Source organism: Carlito syrichta, unplaced genomic scaffold (genome assembly GCF_000164805.1).
Source record: "Carlito syrichta isolate Samal-C Ts95f unplaced genomic scaffold, Tarsius_syrichta-2.0.1 Scaffold305126, whole genome shotgun sequence".
NCBI classification, from domain to species: Eukaryota; Metazoa; Chordata; class Mammalia; order Primates; family Tarsiidae; genus Carlito; species Carlito syrichta.
Window position 1 is genome coordinate 135,272 of NW_007249222.1, and position 11,583 is coordinate 146,854.

General features: G+C 35.3%; 1 pseudogene; it reads right to left on the reverse strand.

The window, feature by feature from the left end:
• Nucleotides 1-9,319: 9,319 nt before the first annotated feature.
• On the reverse strand, nt 9,320-10,276 carry LOC103263494 (annotated as a pseudogene).
• Between the last annotated feature and the right edge of the window lie 1,307 nt (nt 10,277-11,583).

The window sequence follows — 11,583 nt, forward strand, 5'->3', positions numbered from 1 at the left end:
TTGTACAATTTTCAATATTTCTTCTGTTATTGATTTTTATTCAATTGTGATCTGAGAAGATACTTGATATAATTTTCATTTTAAAATTGTGTTTTGACTTATTTTTTGTCCTAACATTTGGTATATCCTGAAAATGTTCAAGTCTGTTTGTCCTAACATTTGGTATATCCTGAAAATGTTGCAAGACATGTGCTGTTGAATGAAATGCTCTCTAATGTCTATTAGGTCCATTTTTTCCAAAGGGTAGTTTAAATCCAATGCTTCTCTGTTAATTTTTATTCTAGATTAACTGTCTTATGATGAGAATGGGGTATTGAAGCCTGCAACTCTTCCTGCAGTACAGTTTATCTCTCACTATAGATCTTACAATACTTTTGCTATATAACTGGCTTCACTGGTGTTGAGTGCATACATGTTTAGAATTATTAAATACTTTTGCTGAATTGGTCACTTTATCATTATAAAATGATCTTTATTTTTATAGTTTTTGATATAATCTGTTTTATGGTATATAACTGCTCCTACTTGATTTTTGTTTCCATTTGCATGAATATTTTTCTTATCCCTTTCCTTTCAGTCTATATGTGTCTGTACATATGAGATGAGTTTCTCGTAGGCACCATACATTAGGACCATGTTTTGGGTTTTTGAAAATCCATTTAGCCACTCTACAACTCTTAAGTGTAAAGTTTAATTCATTTACATTCAAGGTTGTTATTGATATGTGAGGGCTTATTTCTGTCACTTGAAAAAATAAATTCTGCTTTTTTCCTTTCTCTCTTATTGTTTATAATTTGGCTTGATGGTTTTCTGTAGTGGTAACATTTGAGTTTTTATTTTTTATTTTTTTCTTTCTTTTTTTTTTTTTTGATGCTTTTCCAGTGGTTTTAATACTTTATGTGTTTTGATGGCGGTATTTATTGTTCAATTTTTTCCAGGAGTACTTTTGTAGGGCCAGTCTAGTAGTGCTGAATTCCCTCAGCTTTTGCTGGTGTCAAAAAGCATTTTATTTATAAAGGACAACTTTGCTGAGTATAGTATCCTTTGCTGAAAATTTTGTTGTTGTTCTTTTAGACCTTTGAATATATTGCTGCATTTTCTTCTTGCCTGTAGGGGTTTCACCTTTTTTTTTAATTATTTTTTTTTTTTTGATGGTGGTTTCTTTATGTGACTAGACACTTTCTCCTTTATGTTTTTAGAATATTGACTTTTTTAACTTTTGACAATTTAACTACAATGTACCACAAAGGAGGCATCTACTTAGGGATCATTGAACCTCCTGAATCTGGATGTCTAAATCTCTTGCTAGACTTGGAAATTTTCATCTGTTATTTTGTTAAATAAATGTTGTAGCCCATTCACTTTCTCTTTGCCTTCTAGTACATAAAAAATTCAAACATTTGTTTGCTTTATGGTGTATCATAAATCACATAGGCTTTGCTCTCTTTATATTCTAATTTTTAAAAAATTTTTCTGATGGAATTGTTTCAAAAGATCTACCTTCAAATTCTGATTGACCCCCTCTGCTTGATATAGTCTATTGTTAATGCTTTCAACTGTATTTTGTATTTCATTCAACTAGTTATTTAATTTCAGAATTTATTTTTGTTGTTGTTTTGTTTTTATGATATCTATCGTTTTGATGATGTTGTTTTTCTTAACCGGAATTGATATCTTTCTCTTTTTTTAAAATCCTTTTTGTTTTGTTTTGTTTTGTTTTCTCTATAGCTTATAAACTTCTTTTTTATTTAAATCTGTTGGCAGATGATTATTGCTTCCCTACAGAGGCATCATAGTTTCTTTCATTTTTATATTTTCTGCATTCTTACACTGATATATGCACATCTGGTGTAACAGTTATTTCTTACAGTTTTTTGAATTTGCTTTCTTAAGAAAGAGTATTAGTTAAGTAGGGCACTTTGGCTTTGATTCTGCATGCTGCAGTTGTATAGTGTCTGTATGATATCTTTGTTTTATTTTGTTTTGTTTTGAATCAGAGTCTCACTCTGTTGTCCAGACTGGAGTGCAGTGGTCACTCGATCTGCTGGGCTCTGGCGATCATTCCGCCTCAGCCTTCCAAGTAGCTGGAAACTACAGGTGCACGCTACCACACCCAACTAATTTTTTATTTATTGTAGAGATGAGGTCTCACCAAGTTGCCCAGGTGGGTCTCAAACCCATGGGCTTGGGCAATCAACTCACTTCAGCCTACCAAGGCACGGGATTACAGGCTGAGCCACCGAACCCAGCTTCTGTATGATATCTTATGAATTAAATAGCATAAGTGATGTCTGTGAATTCTTCTGAAACATTGGATGTGGATGTTATTGGAAGCTGTGGTGAAGTATTGCTTAAGGCTGAGATGCCAGGTGGGCCAATCCTGAGGCCACAGTGGTTGCAGCGGTGGGCTGGATAGACCTGAACTTCAGCCCCAGGGCACCATACATTGGTACACATATTAGCAGTTCCAGGCAGGCCGAGCCTCCAGATGACTTGCTTGTTTTCTGGGAATGACACAGTGGCCTGGGAAGGTGAGTATGTTTTGGAGACCCTAGTCAGCAGGTTTGGCATGAGTAATAGCAGTAGCAGTGGTGAAACAACCCTCTGGGATGTAAGCAGTCTCCCCTGGTGTTGTCAATGTCTGTGATAGGTTCAGCAAACCAGTCACCAAGCAGACCCATAGGTGATGCATGCAGATGGATACCAGTTGTGGTCATAGTAGCAGGTTGAATGGGTCATACTTCAGACTCCATGTGGAAATCTAAGTTTAGCAAGCCCTAGACCTCTGGAGGGTATGTTTGGGTACTGGGAGTGGGAGTTGTGGAGTTGTGCTGGTGGACCTACTTTGAGGCTTCTTAATGGTGTGTGCAGGTGCTAGGTGTCATACAGAGAGGAAGAGTGGAATGCTGAGGTGTGGACAGCAGAGGCTACACTGCAGCCCCGCTACTGGGAAAGGGAGTCTTGCTTTCAGTAGGAGCAGTCATAAGCAGATGTCTGAAAGAGCACATGCTTAGCTAGTGCCTCAGCCCCACAGCACTCTGCAGTAGCAGTGGTTGCAACTTGTTCTTGAGGTACATTAAAATGTTCAGCTACCCCTCTACTGAGGGATGGTGGAATGACTGCCATTGATTTCTGCCTTGGTTTGGCAATGGTGGTGGTAGCACTAGGCAAGAACTATTTTGTTTCCTCTCTGTGGAAGAGGCTATTACTAGATGCATTTAGTCAGCCATCTTGAAATGCCTACTGTTCACTTGTTTTGTATTGGAAAAGTATAGCTAAATTTGTGTTAAAGGAAATAATAAACAGGGTGAAGAATAAAGTGCGTGGCAAATGTGAGAATGTTTATAGAAACATAGACAGAGAAAATGGATACAAATGTTCTTTTTTAGAACAAAAATAATAAAATATGTAAAAATGCATTTGCTCAAGAATTATATACATAAATCTAATTGTAGAACAAGGTAAGTTTGAAAGAGCTTCATTATGTTATTTTTTTCCTCCTGTGACAGCTCATTTGTTGATGGCAAGTACATTAAGAAACAGTTAAAAAGCCTTTGATTTGTTCAGTTTCTTTATGGAATTTAAAAATCAAGGAGTAGAATTTCAACCAGTATTCACAATCAAATGAATGGAGATGTCATATTCTAATGTTGTATACAGACTAATTTTCAACCTCACTATATTTTATTTACAAATGTAAGTAGAATGTCATATAATTAGGGCGATATCATTATAATTAAGTATGAGCATTCTGGGATCAGTATCTGGGCTAGAAACCAGGACTATCACATACCAGCTATATCACCTTATACAAATTACTTGACATCTCCTCATCTGTACATGAAAATAAAATTTAAATGAGTTAATGCATAAAATGTTTTCAGGCAAACAACTGGCTCATCATCAGTGATGGACTCATTTAGATATGTTAGCTATATTATTGAGATAAGAGATCGGCAGGATGAGTTTCCTAGGATAAACAAGGTAACTTTTTATTACTAAGACAGGCGACAGAGTCTTTCTAGACAGGTAGATGGCCTGGTTTTCTGAACCACCACAGAGAAAAACAGGATGTGACTGAGAACTGGTTATAGCCAGCAAGACTCAAGATGGCAATTAATTTGCTTGCTACCTGACCTAGGCCCTAATTATGCACTCATTATAATACATTAACATGCTAAATGACACACCCTCCAGCACCATGACAGTCCCAACCTTGCTCATTTATTGTAACAAACTGGGTGGAACCCCACTTCTTAGAAATCTCCGTCCCTTTCCCAGGAAACCTATGGATATTCCACACTTTCCTTAACATAATCAAGAGACAACTACTATAAAACAAAAAAAACCCAGCAATATATAGCTGCTGTTTTTCCTATAGACCATCCCACGCTGTTTTGTCTATAAAGCAAACTGCTCTCTTTCATTTCAATAAACTTGCTTTCATTTTCCAGCTGAAACCCCAGTGATGTATGGGAGCTGCTTTGCCTACAGAGTAGTCTTCTTTCTATTTCGTTTTGCTGTTAATATACTTTTGCTTGACTTTGGTGGATCACTCTTGAAATTTCTTATGTGAAGACAAGACTCAGTTGACCTCGCTGACTGGACCCTAAGATTGGGGTCCACCATCCTGTGTCATTAATATGTAACTTTCTAATAATGTGATTTTCCTATATTCCTAGTCTATCCAATATATACCATGATTCAGAGATGACAATTCCTAAACTTTTCAAAGCTTTCTTGACACATGTATTTAGCTGTTTCCACATTCAAAATAGAATATCCATCCCTAGGGACACTGAAAGTAAAAGAGCTAAAATAACCAAAACCTTTGGGCATGAAACTTCAAAGACAGGTTAAGAAACTAACATGTTTCTTCATTGAAATCAAATACTGGAGATGAGTTAGCTATACATATTCCAATTCTGACTTCATTGGATACCGATTTAAATGTCATTCTTCCTGATTACAAAGAATCCATAATCTACAAGCACCTGTAATAATAAATCTAAGGGATGATTTAAATTTGTTTCTAAAAAAGAAAAATGCAAAATATAAACAAAAGTGAAAATAAACTATTAGCTGACCAATATGACTTTCAAAATACTGTTCTAACACTCACAGAAACAAGAAAAATGTAGTCAGAAAAGTATGGGAGTAAGAATAGGATTAAGCAATGCAAAGGTATACAAAACAAAGGGAAAATCATAATCCAACGCTTGGAAGAAGTAGACTGTCTGTAATGTGAACTCAACCAAAATCAAGACAAAGTTATCTAACTAATTAAACACATGAAAGGAAGCGAAGGAAACTCAGACTACAATTATAATAAAATTGCTGCAGTTATGTCTTGTTCAAGAAGGAGTAAACACAAATTGTTTCACCTGGAAAGAGTCATGAATAGTGCAGCGATTTGTTTACTTCCTGACACCCAGTCATCAGGTCCACTCTTGTCATCATTCTGAATGAGTTCCATGTGGTTGTGAATAAACAACTTTCAGATAATTCCACAGTAACAGTCAACACATCATTCTAAATGTTTATTTTCCTGTCTCAAGGTCATACTCTGAACTTGGAACATCCTAAAATTAATGTGGATAAAATATTTAAAAAGAAGGAAATCTATTCTGTCTTCAAAAACTTCTCTTATCCTTATCGCACTCTGTTTCTTGTCTTAGAATTGCACTATTTCTTATTAACTTCTCCAAACCCATGACTCTTACATATTCTTTAATATACAACTGTTATCACTTTTTTCTCAATGGAAGTTTATAGAATTTTCAAATTTAACTCTGGATTTTGGTTCTTAGATATTTTCCCTCATTTAGCATCTATACATCTGTAACATTACACATTTCAAATGCTTATATCAATAAAAGTAAGCAGGGCAGAGTATTGGTAAAAACTACTATTGCTGCTCTGTGTATAAATAAGATACGCAAAGTTCAGTTCATCTCAATAATCAGAAAATGCTTACTGCAGCTCTCACTGCAGATATCCTCTAAATATGTATTTAAGTGATGCCCACTTTGAGGCAGAACAGCAATAATAACATCGGATTCTCTCTCAGATGAAATAATTTATATCTAAATATTTATAAGCATTGCAATTATTTCACGGCCTACAATTCCCTGCATTTTAACTTTCTTAGCTCATCAGAGATTTCAGAGTTTATACATTATTGTTTTGTTTGCTTTAGAGAAAAAGTCCATGAGGAGAAAGCTGAAATATCTGACCCTGTTATGTCAGCACACAATAAGACCGATGTCCATCCATCCACCTTCATTCTTATTGGCATTCCTGGCTTGGAGGCTGCCCACATCTGGATCTCGATTCCCTTTTGTGTGGTGTACCTTTTTGCCCTACTGGGAAACTGCTCTCTTCTCTTTATCATCAAGACAGACCTCAGCCTCCATGAACCAATGTACTTCTTCCTCTGCATGCTGGCTGTGGCTGACCTTGTTGTGTGCACTACAGCTGTGCCAAAACTTCTCAGCCTCTTCTGGTTTCATAATGGAGAAATTCGCTTTGTAGCCTGCCTCACGCAAGTGTTCCTCATTCATTCTTGCTCCACCATGGAGTCTGGTTTCTTCCTGGCCATGGCTTTTGATAGATACGTGGCCATTTGTAATCCATTAAGACACTCCACTATTCTGACACACACTGCAGTAGGGGGAATGGGCCTAGCTATTGTTTTCAGGGGCATGGCACTTCTCAGCCCCCACCCCTTCCTGCTGCGTTGGCTTCCCTACTGCAGAACCAATATCATTTCTCACACCCACTGCGAGTTCATGGCCCTCATCAAAATTGCCTGTGCTGAGACAAGAATACACAGAGCTTATAGCCTCATTGTTGCCTTCCTTACAGGGGGGGTGGACTTTATATTGATTATTTGTTCTTATGTCCTCATACTCCATACTGTCTTCCACCTCCCATCCAAAGATGCCCGACTCAAGTCCTTGGGCACCTGTGGCTCTCATGTCTGTGTCATCTTAGTGTCCTATACATCAGCCTTCTTTTCTTTTCTCACCCACAGATTTGGGTACCATGTGGCTCCACATGTCCACATATTAGTGGCCAACATCTATCTTCTTGTCCCACCCATGGTGAACCCAATTATCTATGGGGTAAGGACCAAGAAGATATCGGATAGTTTCCTTAAATTGTTTAGTTTTTCAAAGCCTCTGGACTAAATCATTTTTCTTGGTGAGTAACATCTGAAGAAAACATTATATTATTTACCTTAGAATGTCTGGTTGCTTCATTAAAGTCATCTTTTAATGATAAAATGACCAGTTTTTCTGTGGAAAATAACTTGTCTAAATATAATTTTATGTTTAAACAGATATAACCGCAGATTATCTGTGCACTTCAGAAACATTTACCAAATAGTGGGATTATTATAAAATATAATTTATCAAACTACTAAAATTAATAATTGTAATATAATCACTACAAAAGCCACTCAGCATATTTAAAATTTCCAGTTGTCATAAATACTTAAATCATGTCATGATAGAAAGTAAAATGTTCCAAGAACATTCTTCTCTTTTATAAACCTGGTTTCCAAATATGTTCAGATTCCTTCTGGGATATTGTGGTTCTTTTTAAAATTAATTTCTATATTATTACCCTCTTCCCCATTTTGAGGAAGTCTTACTTTGTTATTTACTGTTTCTGATAAAACAGAAAACCATGCTTGAAGTCCTTAAAAACATAAATTGCTTGTGTCCATTCTAAGGAAATTGGATTCAACATTTCTCTGGTAGATTCTATAACATTTGCTTTTCAACAATTATCTTAGTTCTTATTAGTCAGTGTTCCAGAGTCTATGCTTAGAGAAATATGGTTGTAGACAATTAACAAAGGATCATATATACCCTTCTACTTAGATGCTATAGCATACTTTACAATTTCTACCTGAACTTTTGGTTTTCACTTAGAATGTAAAAGTTGGAAGAGCATCACTCAAAATCTTATGACAATAAATTACTGGATAATCAAAAAACTCATACTTTTTCTGAAGTTGTCAGATAATTAAAATCACAGAGCAATTACTTACCCCAAATCTAAGTGATATAGAAAATTTCAAGAAAAGATGGCATATGATCAATCTCACACTAAGAATCCAAGAAAAGTTTGTTGTATTATAGGCATTAATTATAATGCCTATAATTCAATTACACAGCAAAACTGATGTATTTTTTTTAATTTAAGTTCAAGGTTTAATGTTAATTAATATATATCTAAGAAATTGTAACGTCATATTTTCTACTATAACAACTTAAGTTGTTTTTTTTCTGAAGTATATTCTGCAAAATATGAGTATCAAGGATTGGGATGAAAAGAGCATACCTAAGCCAATCTTGACTTAGATTGTAAATGAGTATTTGCAAATTACAACCTTTGAGAAATCCTACAGTAAAAATGTTACTAGAAATTTGTGTTGTTCCAGAATTTCACAAGCACAGTTTCTCTTGAATCTTTTGTGCTTAAAATGTTAATAATGTCACATAGAACTAGACAGCGCTAAGCAATATCACATAGAACTAGAGTTCCATTAAAACAAACAGCAAAATCAAAAACAGATAATGACAAACTTAGAGCAACATAGGGACTTTCAGTGTTTCATAAGAAATAAATTTTTCTAGGGGTGGCAAAAAAGACACATGGCGAAAAGTGTTTGGAAAATAATAGTTTGTTTGCAAAGGGATATCAGCAAGTTAGACTTTTTAAAACTTGTCCACCAAGTAAAAACTACAGCACACTTTATAACATAGCAATAACAAAATGACAAATTTAACAAGATTGCCAAGTTTCTACTATTCTATTTATGATGGAAAACTTTCAAATTTTCATTTGGTTATCCTATTAACAATATCAACTTCATACCTTTCAACATTAGCATGACAAAGTAAAAAATAACATTCTTTTTGATAGTAAGTCCCAGGAATATGGGAAATACTCCAGTGTTTATTATTTGGGTATCAGCACTAAATAGATTGATCCAGTATTTTTTTTAAAACTCTGTATATAAAGCTTTATATGTGTGTTTATTTGCTTTTTGGCTTGATTTTGCTTTAAAATGACTGTGATTATAATGTGCTTAGTCATAATGGAAGTAGAACAAGACGTTAGTCTTCTTCAACATTAAGAATATGAATTATTTCCAAACAATTGAAAATTATAAAACATTTTTATTTATGCCTTTGACTTGGTCTTAACTTTCCATTTCTGTGTTGCACAGCCAAAAAAAAGACCACTTTTGGCATCATCTTATTCTTCTCAAATGTCCTTTTTAGATTTTGAACATAGAAAATTAGTGCCATTCTCTTCTTAAATAGAATGTTTTATGAACACCAGAGCTAGGTTTTACTTCTTGGAAAACACTTTCAGCACCTTTAATCTGTTTAGTTCTGACACCATAAATTACAGAGGTAAGAGCAGGTGGAATGACTACATAGAAATTGACTAGAAGGATGTGAATGTAGAGTGGTATATTCCAGCCAAACCTATGAGTCATAAATGAAAAAAAATGCGGGGGTATAGAAAGTCAACATGACACCCACATGAGAACCGCAGGTACCGAATGCCTTGCATTGGGCATCATGGGAAGACAGTTGAAACACAGCATGAAGGATCTGGATGTAGGAAACGATGATGGCTATGATATCAAAGACCAGGATAAAGATGGCACATAAGCCATAGATGATGTTGACCCTGATGCTGTCACAGGACAGTCGGGCGATACCCATGTGTTCACAATAAGTGTGTGGGATGATTTGGTGTTCACAAAATGGTAACCTTAGAATGAGTAGAACAAAAGGTATGGCAAAAAATAAAGAACCCAATAGGATTACCCATGCAATGATGAACACCACCTTGTCTGTCAGCGCCAATGTGTAGTGAAGAGGGTCTCAGATGGCCACATAGTGATCATAGGCCATAGCCACGAGTACAGCTGACTCCATGCCAGGGCACAAGTGAATGAAGAACATCTGGATTAGGCATCCCTCAAATGAGAGTTATTTCAGTGTAAACCAGAAGATGCCAAGCATTTTGGGATTATGGATGTGGACATGCCCAGGCCAATAGATGACAGAATGGCCAAGAAGTAGAACATGGGCTGATGGAGAGTGCTCTCAGTCCAGATTACACAAAAAGTGGTGATATTTCCAAGTACAGCTGTCAGAAACACAGCAAAGAATGGAAAACCAATCCAGAGATGCATGTTTTCCAGTCCAGGCATCCCCAGAAGAAGAAAAGAGTAAGGATGAAAAGGGTGGAATTAAGTGAGGACATCTTTCTGGAAACTTTTTTTACACTAAAATATGTCATAAACCAAATGCTTTTCATTCATTGAGTGGGCCTCATTCTTTCTTAGTGCACCAACAAATGAAAAAATAATCAGTGAAACTTATTTCATAGCTACTCAAATTACTGCATCATAGAGGCTTAAAAGTACATACAATTTAATGGTCAAATGTTGTCACAAGATTTTGATATACCTTACTAGAGCTATACAAACAAATTCAATATTTTAATTCAACAAATATTGAGTGTCTACCATGTATGTACCAATTTCTATGCTAAGACTTATAGCAGAAAATAAACTAGAGAATGTGTTTTTTCTGGTAAAAATTAGTTAGTGGTGCCATTAGTATCAGTGTCTGTAACAGTTACACAAATCAGTAGTTTAAACTAATAAAATATTGGCAAAATAAAATCATTCCCTTACTACTTTATTTGCACAAAAGATTTCCCTGAAAATATTCTGACATTATTTTATAGTAAAATTGTTTGATCTATGATTAACAAGCAGAAACAGTTTAAACATGATGGAAGCCATTATAAGTTTACATGAGCCACGTTTCTGTGCTGAACATATACAATTAATTCTTTAAAGAAAGCATAAGTGGAGAAAAATGGAACATTATAAGACCATTTATTGTGTGGAGGCATACCAATATTTAAGCCTCCAAATCCATTTTTCATCTTATAGTCATCTTCCAATCTCTTTTTTTCTTGTTGGTATTAAAATCAGATAGTCACCCTACCTTGAGATTTTATTAATGAAATCTCTTCATCTGGATCATCCTTACAGGATAATCTTCTTACTCTGGGTCTTCTGACAGTGAGATGTATAAATTCCTCATTATTTATGATCTGATGGGCCTTGTCATTTTTAAGAGTCTTCCTGCTGATAACTGTCAATGAAGAACCACAGATTTACATATGTGAACATGCACAAACATTAGTGTTCAAGTTTGTAAAACATCAGAAAGCTGTCAGGTAAAGTGAGTTGTTTGTACACACAACTCTTTGGCACTGAACCTATAATTCCTCCTGCTATACTAAGTTGTCACCATGATGTATCACCTTAATAAAGCTAAGCACACTGTGATCAAGAGCTGTTTCTTTTTCCTTCACACATTGGTGTGTGTATGCCTTGGAAGCGTGTACAGCAGCTTGGGTCATGGACACATTTATTTAAAAATCCTAGAAAGCAGAGGTTAATCCCAGGTACAGGAAAATGATAACAAAATTGAGTTAAGATAATTATTCACAGGCAAACAAATTACT